This window comes from Pseudophryne corroboree, chromosome 1, assembly GCF_028390025.1.
Source record: "Pseudophryne corroboree isolate aPseCor3 chromosome 1, aPseCor3.hap2, whole genome shotgun sequence".
NCBI lineage: Eukaryota > Metazoa > Chordata > Amphibia > Anura > Myobatrachidae > Pseudophryne > Pseudophryne corroboree.
This window is the reverse complement of record NC_086444.1, coordinates 484,418,685-484,437,163: the sequence shown is the minus strand read 5'-3', so window position 1 is coordinate 484,437,163 and position 18,479 is coordinate 484,418,685. Positions and strand designations below refer to the sequence as shown.

The following is an 18,479-nucleotide window of genomic DNA, read 5'->3' as shown; positions in this document are numbered from 1 at the left end:
ACCCCGCGGGCGGCTGCCCACGAAAGTCTTACAATGCGCGTAAAGCGCGCTGAAATGGAAAACGGAGGTTCCCTAGTAACCGCCAAGAAGACTGTCTGATGATCAGATGTATCCAACTGTCCAGCATATGCTGGGGCCCCGGCTATTTAGTACGGGAGCATCATCCAGAGCAAAGAAGAAAAAACACTTCATCGAATAGCCTGAGACCTCTGTAGAGAGAGTTGACGAGCCCTGACAACATTCAGAGAGGATTGAAAACCACTAGTGTCAGATTTATATGAAAAATGGACCTCCCCTCTGGAAGAAACGACCGCTGAGGCCGAAGCCGAGCCCGGGGAGTTGCCAATAGAGTACTCCCTGAACAAGAGGCCGAACTTACGGCCGCTAGGCTAATCTCATTTGGAAGAAAAACGAAAAAGGCAGAGACCTAAAATTCCGGTCAGTGTGGTTTGAAGCGCAGCGGAGCAAAAAACCTCCCAGAGAAACCAAAGATGAATGGTAACTGGAAGAAGGGGGAAAAAACCCCTTTTATCTTCATTATGTTCCATAAAGTTTTCCCAAAGTGGCAAAAGCGAGAAGAGGTAATAGACTTCTGAAATCGGAGCCCAGTAGGCCTAACCGAACTAGGGAACTCCTCCCTTCTGAGGTCTCGTGAACAGTCACACGGGTAACCGAAACCAGTGTAAAATTGAACAAGGAGAAAAAAGGAGCCTGTTGAAGTAGACAGTCCAGTCGAGGTAGGAGCCAAGGCTCCTCTACTGACAACAGGCGTATCTGTATCTTCAAGTCATGCGTGGCCCAACCAGCGCCACCGAGAGGACTAGCACGCATAATCCCCTCCTGTGTTACTGAACATGAAGTAGAAATAGAAAAAGGAGGCAGGATAGAATAACCAGAAAACTCCCCGGAGCCCTGAGGGCCTCCACGGCTACTGCCGTCCGAGAGTAATAAAGGGTTAACGAGTCAGTCAGAACGCCCTGAGGTCGATCCGAAATCTCCGCCCACAGCGGACCAGCTGACAAAACTCCGGGGCATGTTCCCTCACCCAGGAGTCTGACCTGGTGGCTTGATCTGGAAACAAGATTGTTGTCCCCCGTTCCGAGAGGAATGGAGGCGACCACTCATTACGTCGCAACTTGACTGAAGAAATAGAGTCTCTGGTGCCGAGGAATGAAAAAACCTCTGACGGACCGTGTTGAGAAACGTCTATGCGGAGCATAAATTGGATCTGTGTCGAATCAGAAGCTCGTGGATCCTCCGGATATTCAGAAGCCACCTAATGTACAGAGTGGGATAGTAGCAGTAAATTGTCCCATTAGGGAACCAACGTCACCCACTGCCCCTGAAAAAGAGTTATTCTGTTATCTTCCTAAACTCTGTGGGAGCGGAAGAGAGAAGAGTAAAGGACTTACAGTGAAAATGAGAATCCTGTTAAGGGGGAATCTGAGAAAAGCCTGTCCAACGGAAATCAGTAAACAGGCATCTCTGAAGACAAGGGACACGTAAAACTCCCTTTCTTGTTTAAACTAGCAATCACAGACTAAAAGGATTGTAAGGCCAGAATAGGCCTGTCCGAGCCACTTGGCTTCGGAACGTGAAAAGAAAACAAAGGCCTGAGAACTGTCCTAATTCAAATGATATGTGAAAAACAGGGATCAACACCCTTTGCGGTTAGAAACCTATGGAGCGCAGCCTGCAGTATGACTCTCTTGTCATCGTAAATCAGCCGACCTATGCCGAGGGACTCCTGAGACGGTTGTAACCGCCCAAGCCTTCTCCCATCGACCTGCGCCTACCCTGGGACCCTGCAGGTGTAATGGGTGTATAGGATGACATAAAATCAGACTGGACTGAGGATGTTGAACCTCTGCTTCAGCCTTTTTACCCTGAGAACCCCTGGCGACGAAGATATCACCCGTGTGGAGTCAAAAACCTGAAAGGGCACGAAAAAATCTAAAGGGAAGACCAGTAAAGGTCTGTCTTGGAGCTGGGGCAGTAGTAGGAGAAATCAAAGTGGACCTACCTCCATTGGTTCAAGAAATCCTGCAGAAAGTTCCTTCCCCAGAACCATCTGCCCCGTAGGATTTCATGTTTACTTGTCACTGTCGCAGCCCCAGAGGTCGTCGGGTTAAGACAGCCCAAGCGAAGATGCAGGGTCCGAGTCTGTAGACATGGAGACCTCCAAGGAACATAAAGCAGAATCGTGATTCTGACCTGTATCAAAGTATCAATTGATCCTGATGCGAAGCATCCTGTAACCTAGAGGACAATTGTTCCCCAACCTACCTGCTCCGGATACGGTAGAACCATGCTGCCGCATATGTCGATGGATCCCTGAGCAAGGTTGCCTCAGGAAAACGGCGGCTTGATGGACCGGCGATACACCGAGGTGTATACCCTAGAGAGGTTCTGATACCCTCTCCTGCCATCTGCGGGGAAAAGATAGGAAAACAAACCTTGTTTGATACCTGATATTGTGTATTCGGGTGTCTGTCGGCCGCCTACCGGAGCCTGCCCAGCTCATCCGAAACTGAACCAGTCGCTGTCATTTTCGTCAATGGCGTGGAACCCTGATGGACTTGACGTGTCCTCCTCCTTTACCTGCAGTATCAGATGAACTGCTGTATTATGTACCTGTATATTCTGAGACACTGGTTCAGATCCACAGAAAACAGACATCAGTAATGCATGGAATGTTAGCAAAGTTTCTTTTTGGAAAGGTGTGTTTGGTCCCGCTGTGATTTGATCCTGTGACCTTGGAAACCAAAGTCCAAGGGCTTACCTGATGAGTTATTGTCTGGTTAATAGTGACATTACCTGCATCATTGATCAAACAGGGGTGTGCAGGTGCGTGGAGGGCGAAGCAGATGGCTCCGCCGCATACTTCACACCTAAGAGGGAATTCTTCGACTATCCCAGGAGAGACAAACGAAAGGAGAAAAGGTGGGTTAAATAAACAGAGCCCTACGTAAGGTGTGCACTATAATGTGTAGTGACCGATACGATTAAAATAAACTTTCTGGAGCAGCGGAGACCTGAACCAGCAACGCTGCGCTGTGGGACAGGAGTCTTAGCCCTAGGCTATAGGAGTTCTCCTTAAAGTTTTGTTTGGATTCAAACCCCTGTTCAGATACCCGCTACTAGCGTACTGAGCCGCAGCGCTATTTGTCTTATGCCTTACACGCATTCCACAATTACAAATAGCATTAGTAACTAGTGACAACAAGGAATAATAAAGGGAAGGCAACACCCCGCCCTGTATTTAGTGTACCGCTAATTAAGGTGCACCAGATGTTTCTCTGAGGTTCCGCTGGCTTTTCAAAATGGTGACCAGCCTGTGAGAAAGATGGGGGAAAATGTTATGTGCAAGATGTTGTTATTAGAAAACATTGCGGAAGTAGCCTACAGCACCTGGTATTCCCAGGCGGTCTCCCATCCAAGTACTAACCGGGCCTGACCCTGCTTAGTTTCCGAGATCAGACGAGATCGGGCGTGTTCAGGGTGGTGTGGCCATAGGCTTTTATCCCCTATATCTGGTATTTTATGGATTTATCTATATACATACCTACACGCACTTAAATATATATATCTATATATATACATGCACAAACATAACTATATATGTATATATACACACACACCGTAGGTAAATAAATACTGCACAGTAGATCCTTTTAATTATTATTGAGCTGAGTCCCAGCTACTGTAATAGAGCAGGTTCCCTGATTTGCAAGTAGGAAAATGCTGGGTAGAGGACTCTACTGCAGGAGGAATGTATCTATATTTCAGCAGCCTGAAGTATCGAAAAGTTACAAATCCCAGAGCTGTTGCCTAGCGACGGGGAGACCTGGGAGCCCGCTGAGTAAAGCAGGTTAACTGTTAATATACCTGGGACTTTATTTGTATTTGTCTCTGAGTATGCAAGATTAGCCCACTGGGCTATAGGAGACACTGCAAATATGAAGCCAGGTCTGTGCATGGAGGAAATGGCCGCCAGAGTGAAACTCCTCTGGGCTATGCGATAAAATCTATATAGTGGATAACTGGATTAGTGCTGAGCCACTCTGACTATATCACATTCTCCTCAGCACCATGTGCATTAAACTCACATAAATGCCTATTACACTATAACAGTGGCCGGGGAGCGGAGAATGCTGAGCCCGCTGTACAGAGCGGGAGTTAGCTCCGCCCCCCGGCTATGGCGCCTTATTGCAAAACTAAGCGGGAAGCGAGCTGTACCCTCCGCTGGGCCTGCGAGTCACCGCCGGGGAGCGCTGAGCGCTGAGCCCGCTATACAGCGCTAGTAGAGCCCTGTATCTGCTAGCCGCCGCTGGGGAGTGTTGCGCTGAACAGAGCGCGAGTCGCCGCCTGGGAGCAGGGAGCGCTGAGCTCGCTCTACAGAGCGGGACTTAGCTCCGCCCCCTCCGTACAAGGCGCCAAATTTAAACATTGCTTTGCGCTCGAGCGGGATCCCTGTGCCGGCTCTGTGAGTCGCGCTGAGTGGGGATCTGTGCGGGGGGTGCGGGGAGCTGGGGGAGCAGAGGGTTATCAGAATGACACACACCCGTTTTTCAGTCAGGGTTGTATAAACACATACTCAGCCTCCCCCAATCATCCTGTCTGTTTCTCCATGAGGAGGACAGGTAAGGATACAATAAAGTACATTACAGCCCCAGAGAGCCCTTCTGGAGTGGGTTGTACAACAATAAACAGTGCATTGCTCTAAAAACATACATAGCCACCACAAATAAAGTATACTTCACTCACCACTGTGTTCTTGGTGGATCGGCCCCGACACACGCCGCACGCAGCGGCGTCCAGCCGGAATCTTCTGTGGTGGGGTGGTCCCGACACAAGCCGCACGCAGCGGTGTCCGACCATTTTTTGATACTCACCGCTGCCATGCTGCCGGAATCTTCTGCTGGATGGAGTGGCCGCGACACGCGCCGCACGCAGCGGTGTCCGCCAACTCAGGAGAGCTCAGTGTCTCCCTCAGCCGGGGCCCATCCCTAGCCGCACGCAGCTGCGATGGGACCCCGCCGGCAGCTCCCACGGTGCAGACTGGCAGTGGCAGAGCTGCCAGTCTGTGAGTGTGTGTAAGAAAAATAAAATAATAAAGAAAAAAGAAGAAAATTCTTCAGCTAAACCCAAGTGAACCAGCTACCTCGGGCACTTAACTAAGACTGGCTTGGAGGGGAGATAGTAGGGGAGGAGCTAGCCACAGTGTGAGAATTTTTAAAGTGCCAGCTACCAATACCACCTACTATCTCCCCATTGTAACTACACTCCAGTGGCCCCTAGTGGATGAAGGAGAAAAGAAGTTTAGACCTAGGAGATGTAGGGAGAGAAAATCCAAAGTACCAGTAACCACCAGAGGCGTTTATAATCTATTTTCTAAAATACTAACTGATGATGAAACTGTTTTATTATCTAAAGGATTAAACTTTGCGCCAACATCTGTACTTATTTCTAACAAATCTTTGGAGACTAAAAGCGGTATTCTATTAGCCCCGAAGTGATTTCGGGCGGTCAACAGAAAACGCTGATTCTGAGGCGTTACACTCACAAAGTGCTATTTTTGACATTAATAATAGACATTCTTCAACATTCAACCTTAAAATCTAATTTTTTAACGATAAAGCATAAATCTAGTGCAAAAGACTCTATTTATACAGTGGTGCAAGAAGAAAAAATTTCATAATTTTGTTTTTTAAATGGGGCGTGGCCAATGAAAATGGGGATGTGATACACATATGGGAGACCAGATGCACATATGACCCCAATAGTGCAGTGCCAGCTACACATATGCCCCCAATAGTACTAGCTGCACATTAGCCCCCAATAGTGCAGTGCCAGATACACATATGCCTCCAGTAGTGCAGTGCCAGATACACATATGCCCCCACAGTGCCAGTTACACACATGTGCCAGATATGCCCCCACAGTGCCAGATACAAATATGCCCCCACAATGCCAGATATGTTCCACAGTGCCAGCTATCCCCCACAGTGCAAGATGAAAATATGCCCCCACAGTGCCAGATACACATATGCCCCCACAGTGCCGGATATACCCCACTGTGCCAGATACAAATATGCCCTACAGTGCCAGATACACATATGCACCCATGGTGTCAGATATGCCCCCACAGTGCTAGATACACATATGCCCCCCACAGTGCCAGATACACATATACCCCCCACAGTGCCAGATACACATATGCCCCCCCCAAAGTGCCAGATACACATATGCACCCCCACAGTGCCAGATACACATATGTCTCCCCAATAGTGCCAGATACACATATGCCCCCAGCAGTGCAACTCTCTGCTGCTGCCTGGGGCTGGCTCTACTCTCACTCTGACTGGAGAGAGGAGAGTGCAGCATGCACCTCTCATGCCCCTATCCTGCCCTCCAGTCTCCAGCAACAGCGGTGTGTATTTCAAATCAGGCGCCGGTTCATGAGCCAATCAGAGCTCATGGTCTGGCAGTGGTGGCTGCTGATTGACTGCCGGTCTGCGAGCTCTGATTGGCTCATGAAGCGGTGCCTGACTGTGATACATGCCACTGCCGCTGGATGGAGACTGGACTGAGGGCAGTAGAGGGGCAGGAGAGGCGCATGCTTCGCTCTCCTCCCCTCGGACCAAGTGGGTGCAAGGTGGTCAGACTGGTAGTACTGCGTACCAGCTGACAATTTCTTACTGGTATGCAGTATTGCTCCGTACCACCATACTTGCAGCACTATTTATACTACTACTCTTGAATGTCAACTTAATAATACAGATTTTTATAAAAAGCTGTCTTCCAACCCTATGGGTACATTTCAACAGAATCTTAAAGGCTTATTACAAACAGCTCATGATAATGACTAAAGAGGAGCTGGATTTCCTTTACCCCTCTACCTAGTAACCCCTATATAATATCACCTTCCTAAAATACACAAAATACTGCACAATCCCCCGGGGCGATCTATTATTTCAGAGATGGAGGGTCTCACTTCTAATCTTTAATTTTATGTTGATCACTACTTATAATTATGCGTTTCCACTCTGAGATCCCAAATTAAAGACACCACTGATTATATCAAATTGGCTGAAAGAATAAAATGGGAAAATGATTATTCACAAATTGAGATGTGCAGGCTTTATATATGAATATTCCTCACACCAAAGGAGTGTAAGCCATGAATACAACTTTATTAAAAGATAAGGGGATCTCAGAGGGAAAATAATTTATTTTGGATTCTATTTTATTTTATTTTACAGCACAACTATTTTCTTATTGATAATTGTCACTACCTTCAGACCGTCTGTACTGGGATGGGGACCAGATTTGTGCCGTGTTTTGCAAACAACTGTAAGGGCCGCTTAGAGGAGGACCTGATCTGGGACGGGCCCTTCGGTGTGAATCTGGTCCTCTAATGCCGCTATATTGACGACCTGTTTTTTATTTGGAAAGGGGACCCTATTTCTTTCACTAATTTTGTTCGCTATGTTAATGATAACACTTTTGGCTCTCCTTCACTTGCACTTACAGTATGATTTTTCATGTATCAATGATTTAAATATTACAGTGGAGGTGATAGAGGGACTGACAGCTACCTCTACTTATAAGAAATCGGTAGATGTGTGCAATTTCATTCCATATACAAGAAATCATACAGTAATAAGAAAATATGGCTCAATAATGTTCCAAAGAGCCAGTTACTGTACATTGTATCAGAAGAAACTTCACTAATGCTGACACTTTTCAAACTCAACCTGCTGAATTTGTGAGTGCCTTTAAAGAACGACAATATCCACAATTGATATTAGATCAAGCTCTCGAATATTCCTCATCACTTAATAGGTCAGATATGTTAGCCAAGGATAGGACAGCTTCAAAACCCCCTACAAAGAAACAAGTGACAGGCTTGTAATTTGTTTCTGGACATAATGAAGCAGCTAAAAAGGTGACTCAATAGTTTATAAGAACTACAAACTCCTCTTTACTGACCCAGTCTTAAACGAAGCTATATATAAGAAGTCTGCTGTAATTTTTTTAAAAAAAAAGTCAGGAATCTATGTAATTTGCTTGCCCCCAGTTTAAAAAAAAAAAATTATCCCATGGGAAGACACGAGATTCCGTCTGTACATTGTTATGTCCACCTGAAACCAATTTTTTAGGTGTAATCACAACAAATGTACAACGTGTTCATTTGTACAAAATAAAAGAGTATATGCTGCACTGTCTAAAAAATGCATTTTCTATTAAAACCTATATTAATTGTAATTTACAATATGTCATGTATCCAGAGGCGTATCTAGGGTAGGGCGAGTGGGGCACGTGCCCTGGGCGCCTTGGCAGGCCCAGGAGAGAGTGGCGCCGCCGGCGACCAGGGCATCATGCCCCACTCGCCCCCGTCAACCCTAAATGTGAGGGGAGGAGAGCGCAGCGTCTCTCCCTCACCGCCGCTGCCAGCAGCGCTGCTGTGTCCGGTCTCCGGCGCTAGCCAATCAGAGCTTGCGGACCGGCTCCTGATTGGCTGCCGGTCCGCGAGCTCTGATTGGCTAGCGAACCGGCGCCAGACAGCCGCCGGAGACCTGGAGCGGTGAGGGGAAGGAGAGGCGCTGCGCTCTCCTCCCCTCACATAGAGCAAGCGGTGAGTGACGGAGAGGGGGGGGGGGGGCGGCGGGCTTGGCGGCACAGTGGGTAATGTATCTGGCACCAAATGGGGCATATGTAACTGGTACTGAGTGGGACCTGGCACTGTGGGGCATGTAACTGGCACCGTGGGGCATGTAACTGGCACTGTGGGGCAATGTAACTGGCATTGTGGGGCATGTAACTGGCACTGTGGGGCAATGTAACTGGCACTGTGGGGCAATGTAACTGGCATTGTGGGGCATGTAACTGGCACTGTGGGGCAATGTAACTGGCACTGCGGGGCAATGTAACTGGCACTGTGGGGCATGTATCTGGCACTGTGGGGCATTGTATCCGGCACTGTGGGGCAATGTATCTCGCACTGTGGGGCATGTAACTGGCACTGTGGGGCATGTAACTGGCACTGTGGGGCATTGTATCCGGCACTGTGGGGCAATGTATCTGGCACTGTGGGGCATGTAACTGGCACTGTGGGGCATGTAACTGGCACTGTGGGGCATTGTATCTCTCACTGTGGGGCAATGTAACTGGCACTGTGGAGCAATGTAACTGGCACTGTGGGGCATTGTATCTGGCACTGTGGGGCAATGTAACTGGCACTGTGGGGCATTGTATCTGGCACTGTGGGGCAATGTAACTGCCACTGTGGGGCATTGTATCTGGCACTGTGGGGCATGTAACTGGCACTGTGGGGCATGTAACTGGCACTGTGGGGCATTGTATCTGGCACTGTGGGGCAATGTAACTGGCACTGTGGGGCAATGTAACTGGCACTGTGGGGCATTGTATCTGGCACTGTGGGGCAATGTAACTGGCACTGTGGGGCATTGTATCTGGCACTGTGGGGCAATGTAACTGCCACTGTGGGGCATTGTATCTGGCACTGTGGGGCAATGTAACTGGCACTGTGGGGCATGTATCCGGCACTGTGGGGCATTGTATCTGGCACTGGGGGGCAATGTAACTGGCACTGTGGGGCATTGTATCTGGCACTGTGGGGCAATGTAACTGGCACTGTGGGGCATTGTATCTGGCACTGTGGGGCGTGGCCACACCCCTTCTGGAGCGTGGCCACACCCCTTCTGGTGTGTGACCACGCCCATTTTTTCGCTGCACGCGCCTTCGGCGTGCGCACATACTTCTTTTGCTATGATTTTTTTTTTGGGGGGGGGGGGGGGGGGGGGCGCCATTTTACATCTTGCCCTGGGCTCCAAAAACCCTAGTTACGCCTCTGCATGTATCTACTGATTTGTCCCTGTGGGTTATATTATATTGGATGAACAATGCTCTCACTGAAATCCAGATTCATGGAACAGAGAAGAAATATTTTGAATAGGTTTATGAAACAGGGGGGTATTCAAATGTTTGAAAAGTCTGTTGGGTGTCTGTTTTTTCCTGTCTATTAGATAGGAAAGAACAGTCACCCAACTGACTTTTCAAACAATTGAATTCCCCAATGTGTTTCTAGTGATGTACATTGTAGTGATCCTGTTGGCCTCAGATTGATAGGTCTTGAACAGATACCAGTAGGGATGAGGACCACTTTAGATCTTTATGAAGGCAAGAAGCCGCCTGGATTCTAAAAATACAAGCTTTGAAACCACAAGGATTAAAAATAAGAATTTACTCACCGGTAATTCTATTTCTCGTAGTCCGTAGTGGATGCTGGGAACTCCGTAAGGACCATGGGGAACAGACGGGCTCCACAGGAGACTGGGCACTCTAAAAGAAAGATTAGGTACTATCTGGTGTGCACTGGCTCCTCCCTCCATGCCCCTCCTCCAGACCTCAGTTAAGGAAACTGTGCCCGGAAGAGCTGACACAACAAGGAAAGGATTTGGAATCCAGGTTAAGACTCATACCAGCCACATCAATCACACCGTACAACTCGTGATAACCATACCCAGTTAACAGTATGAACAACAACTGAGCCTCAGTAACAGATGGCTCATAACAATAACCCTTTAGTTAAGCAATAACTATATACATGTATTGCAGAGAGTCCGCACTTGGGACGGGCTCCCAGCATCCACAACGGACTACGAGAAATAGAATTACCGGTGAGTAAATTCTTATTTTCTCTGATGTCCTAGTGGATGCTGGGAACTCCGTAAGGACCATGGGGATTATACCAAAGCTCCCAAACGGGCGGGAAAGTGCGGATGACTCTGCAGCACCGAATGAGCAAAGGCAAGGTCCTCCTCAGCCAGGGTATCAAACTTGTAGAACTTAGCAAATGTGTTTGAACTAGTGATGAGCGCCTGAAATTTTTCGGGTTTTGTGTTTTGGTTTTGGGTTCGGTTCCGCGGCCGTGTTTTGGGTTCGACCGCGTTTTGGCAAAACCTCACCGAATTTTTTTTGTCGGATTCGGGTGTGTTTTGGATTCGGGTGTTTTTTTCAAAAAACCCTAAAAAACAGCTTAAATCATAGAATTTGGGGGTCATTTTGATCCCATATTATTATTAACCTCAAAAACCATAATTTCCACTCATTTTCAGTCTATTCTGAATACCTCACACCTCACAATATTATTTTTAGTCCTAAAATTTGCACCGAGGTCGCTGGATGACTAAGCTAAGCGACCCTAGTGGCCGACACAAACACCTGGCCCATCTAGGAGTGGCACTGCAGTGTCACGCAGGATGTCCCTTCCAAAAAACCCTCCCCAAACAGCACATGACGCAAAGAAAAAAAGAGGCGCAATGAGGTAGCTGTGTGAGTAAGATTAGCGACCCTAGTGGCCGACACAAACACCGGGCCCATTTAGGAGTGGCACTGCAGTGTCACGCAGGATGTCCCTTCCAAAAACCCTCCCCAAACAGCACATGACGCAAAGAAAAAAAGAGGCGCAATGAGGTAGCTGTGTGAGTAAGATTAGCGACCCTAGTGGCCGACACAAACACCGGGCCCATCTAGGAGTGGCACTGCAGTGTCACGCAGGATGGCCCTTCCAAAAAACACTCCCCAAACAGCACATGACGCAAAGAAAAAAAGAGGCGCAATGAGGTAGCTGACTGTGTGAGTAAGATAAGCGACCCTAGTGGCCGACACAAACACCGGGCCCATTTAGGAGTGGCACTGCAGTGTCACGCAGGATGTCCCTTCCAAAAAACCCTCCCCAAACAGCACATGACGCAAAGAAAAAAAGAGGCGCAATGAGGTAGCTGACTGTGTGAGTAAGATAAGCGACCCTAGTGGCCGACACAAACACCGGGCCCATTTAGGAGTGGCACTGCAGTGTCACGCAGGATGTCCCTTCCAAAAAACCCTCCCCAAACAGCACATGACGCAAAGAAAAAAAGAGGCGCAATGAGGTAGCTGACTGTGTGAGTAAGATAAGCGACCCTAGTGGCCGACACAAACACCGGGCCCATTTTGGAGTGGCACTGCAGTGTCACGCAGGATGTCCCTTCCAAAAAACCCTCCCCAAACAGCACATGACGCAAAGAAAAATAAAAGAAAAAAGAGGTGCAAGATGGAATTGTCCTTGGGCCCTCCCACCCACCCTTATGTTGTATAAACAAAACAGGACATGCACACTTTAACCAACCCATCATTTCAGTGACAGGGTCTGCCACACGACTGTGACTGATATGACGGGTTGGTTTGGACCCCCCCCAAAAAAGAAGCAATTAATCTCTCCTTGCACAAACTGGCTCTACAGAGGCAAGATGTCCACCTCATCATCATCCTCCGATATATCACCGTGTACATCCCCCTCCTCACAGATTATCAATTCGTCCCCACTGGAATCCACCATCTCAGCTCCCTGTGTACTTTGTGGAGGCAATTGCTGCTGGTCAATGTCTCCGCGGAGGAATTGATTATAATTCATTTTAATGAACATCATCTTCTCCACATTTTCTGGATGTAACCTCGTACGCCGATTGCTGACAAGGTGAGCGGCGGCACTAAACACTCTTTCGGAGTACACACTTGTGGGAGGGCAACTTAGGTAGAATAAAGCCAGTTTGTGCAATGGCCTCCAAATTGCTTCTTTTTCCTGCCAGTATAAGTATGGACTGTGTGACGTGCCTACTTGGATGCGGTCACTCATATAATCCTCCACCATTCTTTCAATGGTGAGAGAATCATATGCAGTGACAGTAGACGACATGTCCGTAATCGTTGTCAGGTCCTTCAGTCCGGACCAGATGTCAGCATCAGCAGTCGCTCCAGACTGCCCTGCATCACCGCCAGCGGGTGGGCTCGGAATTCTGAGCCTTTTCCTCGCACCCCCAGTTGCGGGAGAATGTGAAGGAGGAGATACTGACAGGTCGCGTTCCGCTTGACTTGCCATTTTTTTCACCAGCAGGTCTTTCAACCCCAGCAGACTTGTGTCTGCCGGAAAGAGAGATCCAAGGTAGGCTTTAAATCTAGGATCGAGCATGGTGGCCAAAATGTAGTGCTCTGATTTCAACAGATTGACCACCCGTGAATCCTTGTTAAGCGAATTAAGGGCTCCATCCACAAGTCCCACATGCCTAGCGGAATCGCTCCGTGTTAGCTCCTCCTTCAATGTCTCCAGCTTCTTCTGCAAAAGCCTGATGAGGGGAATGACCTGACTCAGGCTGGCAGTGTCTGAACTGACTTCACGTGTGGCAAGTTCAAAGGGCAGCAGAACCTTGCACAACGTTGAAATCATTCTCCACTGCGCTTGAGACAGGTGCATTCCACCTCCTATATCGTGCTCAATTGTATAGGCTTGAATGGCCTTTTGCTGCTCCTCCAACCTCTGAAGCATATAGAGGGTTGAATTCCACCTCGTTACCACTTCTTGCTTCAGATGATGGCAGGGCAGGTTCAGTAGTTTTTGGTGGTGCTCCAGTCTTCTGTACGTGGTGCCTGTACGCCGAAAGTGTCCCGCAATTCTTCTGGCCACCGACAGCATCTCTTGCACGCCCCTGTCGTTTTTTAAATAATTCTGCACCACCAAATTCAAGGTATGTGCAAAACATGGGACGTGCTGGAATTTGCCCATATTTAATGCACACACAATATTGCTGGCGTTGTCCGATGCCACAAATCCACAGGAGAGTCCAATTGGGGTAAGCCATTCCGCGATGATCTTCCTCAGTTGCCGTAAGAGGTTTTCAGCTGTGTGCGTATTCTGGAAGGCGGTGATACAAAGCGTAGCCTGCCTAGGAAAGAGTTGGCGTTTGCGAGATGCTGCTACTGGTGCCGCCGCTGCTGTTCTTGCGGCGGGAGTCCATACATCTACCCAGTGGGCTGTCACAGTCATATAGTCCTGACCCTGCCCTGCTCCACTTGTCCACATGTCCGTGGTTAAGTGGACATTGGGTACAGCTGCATTTTTTAGGACACTGGTGACTCTTTTTCTGAGGTCTGTGTAAATTTTCGGTATCGCCTGCCTAGAGAAATGGAACCTAGATGGTATTTGGTACCGGGGACACAGTACCTCCAACAAGTCTCTAGTTGGCTCTGCAGTAATGATGGATACCGGAACCACGTTTCTCACCACCCAGGATGCCAAGGCCTCAGTTATCCGCTTTGCAGTAGGATGACTGCTGTGATATTTCATCTTCCTCGCAAAGGACTGTTGGACAGTCAATTGCTTGGTGGAAGTAGTAAAAGTGGTCTTACGACTTCCCCTCTGGGATGACCATCGACTCCCAGCAGCAACAACAGCAGCGCCAGCAGCAGTAGGCGTTACACGCAAGGATGCATCGGAGGAATCCCAGGCAGGAGAGGACTCGTCAGAATTGCCAGTGACATGGCCTGCAGGACTATTGGCATTCCTGGGGAAGGAGGAAATTGACACTGAGGGAGTTGGTGGGGTGGTTTGCGTGAGCTTGGTTACAAGAGGAAGGGATTTACTGGTCAGTGGACTGCTTCCGCTATCACCCAAAGTTTTTGAACTTGTCACTGACTTATTATGAATGCGCTGCAGGTGACGTATAAGGGAGGATGTTCCGAGGTGGTTAACGTCCTTACCCCTACTTATTACAGCTTGACAAAGGGAACACACGGCTTGACACCTGTTGTCCGCATTTCTGTTGAAATACCTCCACACCGAAGAGCTGATTTTTTTGGTATTTTCACCAGGCATGTCAACGGCCATATTCCTCCCACGGACAACAGGTGTCTCCCCGGGTGCCTGACTTAAACAAACCACCTCACCATCAGAATCCTCCTGGTCAATTTCCTCCCCAGCGCCAGCAACACCCATATCCTCCTCATCCTGGTGTACTTCAACACTGACATCTTCAATCTGACTATCAGGAACTGGACTGCGGGTGCTCCTTCCAGCACTTGCAGGGGGCGTGCAAATGGTGGAAGGCGCATGCTCTTCACGTCCAGTGTTGGGAAGGTCAGGCATCGCAACCGACACAATTGGACTCTCCTTGTGGATTTGGGATTTCGAAGAACGCACAGTTCTTTGCGGTGCTACTGCTTTTGCCAGCTTGAGTCTTTTCATTTTTCTAGCGAGAGGCTGAGTGCCTCCATCCTCATGTGAAGCTGAACCACTAGCCATGAACATAGGCCAGGGCCTCAGCCGTTCCTTGCCACTCCGTGTGGTAAATGGCATATTGGCAAGTTTACGCTTCTCCTCCGACAATTTTATTTTAGGTTTTGGAGTCCTTTTTTTACTGATATTTGGTGTTTTGGATTTGACATGCTCTGTACTATGACATTGGGCATCGGCCTTGGCAGACGACGTTGCTGGCATTTCATCGTCTCGACCATGACTAGTGGCAGCAGCTTCAGCACGAGGTGGAAGTGGATCTTGATCTTTCCCTAATTTTGGAACCTCAACATTTTTGTTCTCCATATTTTAATAGGCACAACTAAAAGGCACCTCAGGTAAACAATGGAGATGGATGGATACTAGTATACAATTATGGACGGACTGCCGAGTGCCGACACAGAGGTAGCTACAGCCGTGAACTACCGTACTGTACTGTGTCTGCTGCTAATATAGACTGGTTGATAAAGAGATGTAGTAGTATGTATAAGTATAAAGAAGAAAGAAAAAAAAAACACGGGTAGGTGGTATACAATTATGGACGGACTGCCGAGTGCCGACACAGAGGTAGCTACAGCCGTGGACTACCGTACTGTACTGTGTCTGCTGCTAATATAGACTGGTTGATAAAGAGATGTAGTAGTATGTATAAGTATAAAGAAGAAAGAAAAAAAAACCACGGGTAGGTGGTATACAATTATGGATGGACTGCCGAGTGCCGACACAGAGGTAGCTACAGCCGTGGACTACCGTACTGTACTGTGTCTGCTGCTAATATAGACTGGTTGATAAAGAGATGTAGTAGTATGTATAAGTATAAAGAAGAAAGAAAAAAAAACCACGGGTAGGTGGTATACAATTATGGACGGACTGCCGAGTGCCGACACAGAGGTAGCTACAGCCGTGGACTACCGTACTGTACTGTGTCTGCTGCTAATATAGACTGGTTGATAAAGAGATGTAGTAGTATGTATAAGTATAAAGAAGAAAGAAAAAAAAACCACGGGTAGGTGGTATACAATTATGGACGGACTGCCGAGTGCCGACACAGAGGTAGCTACAGCCGTGGACTACCGTACTGTACTGTGTCTGCTGCTAATATAGACTGGTTGATAAAGAGATGTAGTAGTATGTATAAGTATAAAGAAGAAAGAAAAAAAAACACGGGTAGGTGGTATACAATTATGGACGGACTGCCGAGTGCCGACACAGAGGTAGCTACAGCCGTGGACTACCGTACTGTACTGTGTCTGCTGCTAATATAGACTGGTTGATAAAGAGATGTAGTAGTATGTATAAGTATAAAGAAGAAAGAAAAAAAAACCACGGGTAGGTGGTATACAATTATGGACGGACTGTCGAGTGCCGACACAGAGGTAGCTACAGCCGTGGACTACCGTACTGTACTGTGTCTGCTGCTAATATAGACTGGTTGATAAAGAGATGTAGTAGTATGTATAAGTATAAAGAAGAAAGAAAAAAAAACCACGGGTAGGTGGTATACAATTATGGACGGACTGCCGAGTGCCGACACAGAGGTAGCTACAGCCGTGGACTACCGTACTGTACTGTGTCTGCTGCTAATATAGACTGGTTGATAAAGAGATGTAGTAGTATGTATAAGTATAAAGAAGAAAGAAAAAAAAACCATGGGTAGGTGGTATACAATTATGGACGGACTGCCGACACAGAGGTAGCTACAGCCGTGGACTACCGTACTGTACTGTGTCTGCTGCTAATATAGACTGGTTGATAAAGAGATGTAGTAGTATGTATAAGTATAAAGAAGAAAGAAAAAAAAACCACGGGTAGGTGGTATACAATTATGGACGGACTGCCGAGTGCCGACACAGAGGTAGCTACAGCCGTGGACTACCGTACTGTACTGTGTCTGCTGCTAATATAGACTGGTTGATAAAGAGATGTAGTAGTATGTATGTATAAAGAAGAAAGAAAAAAAAACCTCAGGTAGGTGGTATACAATTATGGACGGACTGCCGAGTGCCGACACAGAGGTAGCTACAGCCGTGGACTACCGTACTGTACTGTGTCTGCTGCTAATATAGACTGGTTGATAAAGAGATGTAGTAGTATGTATAAGTATAAAGAAGAAAGAAAAAAAAACCTCGGGTAGGTGGTATACAATTATGGACGGACTGCCGAGTGCCGACACAGAGGTAGCTACAGCCGTGGACTACCGTACTGTACTGTGTCTGCTGCTAATATAGACTGGTTGATAAAGAGATGTAGTAGTATGTATGTATAAAGAAGAAAGAAAAAAAAACCTCGGGTAGGTGGTATACAATTATGGACGGACTGCCGAGTGCCGACACAGAGGTAGCTACAGCCGTGAACTACCGTACTGTACTGTGTCTGCTGCTAATATAGACTGGTTGATAAAGAGATGTAGTAGTATGTATGTATAAAGAAGAAAGAAAAAAAAACCTCGGGTAGGTGGTATACAATTATGGACGGACTGCCGAGTGCCGACACAGAGGTAGCTACAGCCGTGAACTACCGTACTGTACTGTGTCTGCTGCTAATATAGACTGGTTGATAAAGAGATGTAGTAGTATGTATGTATAAAGAAGAAAGAAAAAAAAAACACGGGTAGGTGGTATACAATTATGGACGGACTGCCGAGTGCCGACACAGAGGTAGCTACAGCCGTGGACTACCGTACTGTACTGTGTCTGCTGCTAATATAGACTGGTTGATAAAGAGATGTAGTAGTATTATGTATAAAAAAGAAAGAAAAAAACCACGGGTAGGTGGTATACAATTATGGATGGACTGCCGAGTGCCGACACAGAGGTAGCTACAGCCGTGACTACCTACTGTACTGTGTCTGCTGCTAAGACTGGTGATAGGATGTATAGTATGTATTATAAGAAAGAAAAATACACGGTAGGGTATAATATGGATGACTGCGAGTGCCGACAGAGGTATATAGTGAACTACCGTACTGGCTGGACGACTGTGCTGTTCAGCAGAATGAGTTATTTTATAGATATACTAAGAGAAGAAACTTAACAACACAAGTGAAGTCGACACTGTCGAGTGTTTAACTTTTTTCAAGGATAAAAACTCACAATATAGTCAGGGTTACTTTCAGCATAACATTATTTACTTAGGTGGTCAGTGGTGACTGGTCAGTCACACTGGCAGTGGCACTCCTGCAGCAAAAGTGTGCACTGTTTAATTTTAATATAATATGTACTCCTGGCTCCTGCTATAACCTATAACTGGCACTGCAGTGCTCCCCAGTCTCCCCCACAATTATAAGCTGTGTGAGCTGAGCACAGTCAGATATATATACATAGATGATGCAGCACACTGGGCTGAG

At 47.4% G+C, this 18,479-nt stretch overlaps 1 protein-coding gene and 1 non-coding gene across 5 annotated transcripts in view; both read right to left on the bottom strand.

Annotated features, from left to right (window-relative positions):
* SLC28A3 (solute carrier family 28 member 3) overlaps nt 1-18,479 on the bottom strand; it is a 483,890-nt gene that overhangs the window by 26,206 nt on the left and 439,205 nt on the right. The window lies entirely within an intron of this gene.
* On the bottom strand, nt 3,400-3,518 carry LOC134952383 (5S ribosomal RNA). The gene has a single exon (XR_010184924.1). It is a non-coding gene; the product is annotated as a 5S ribosomal RNA (ribosomal RNA).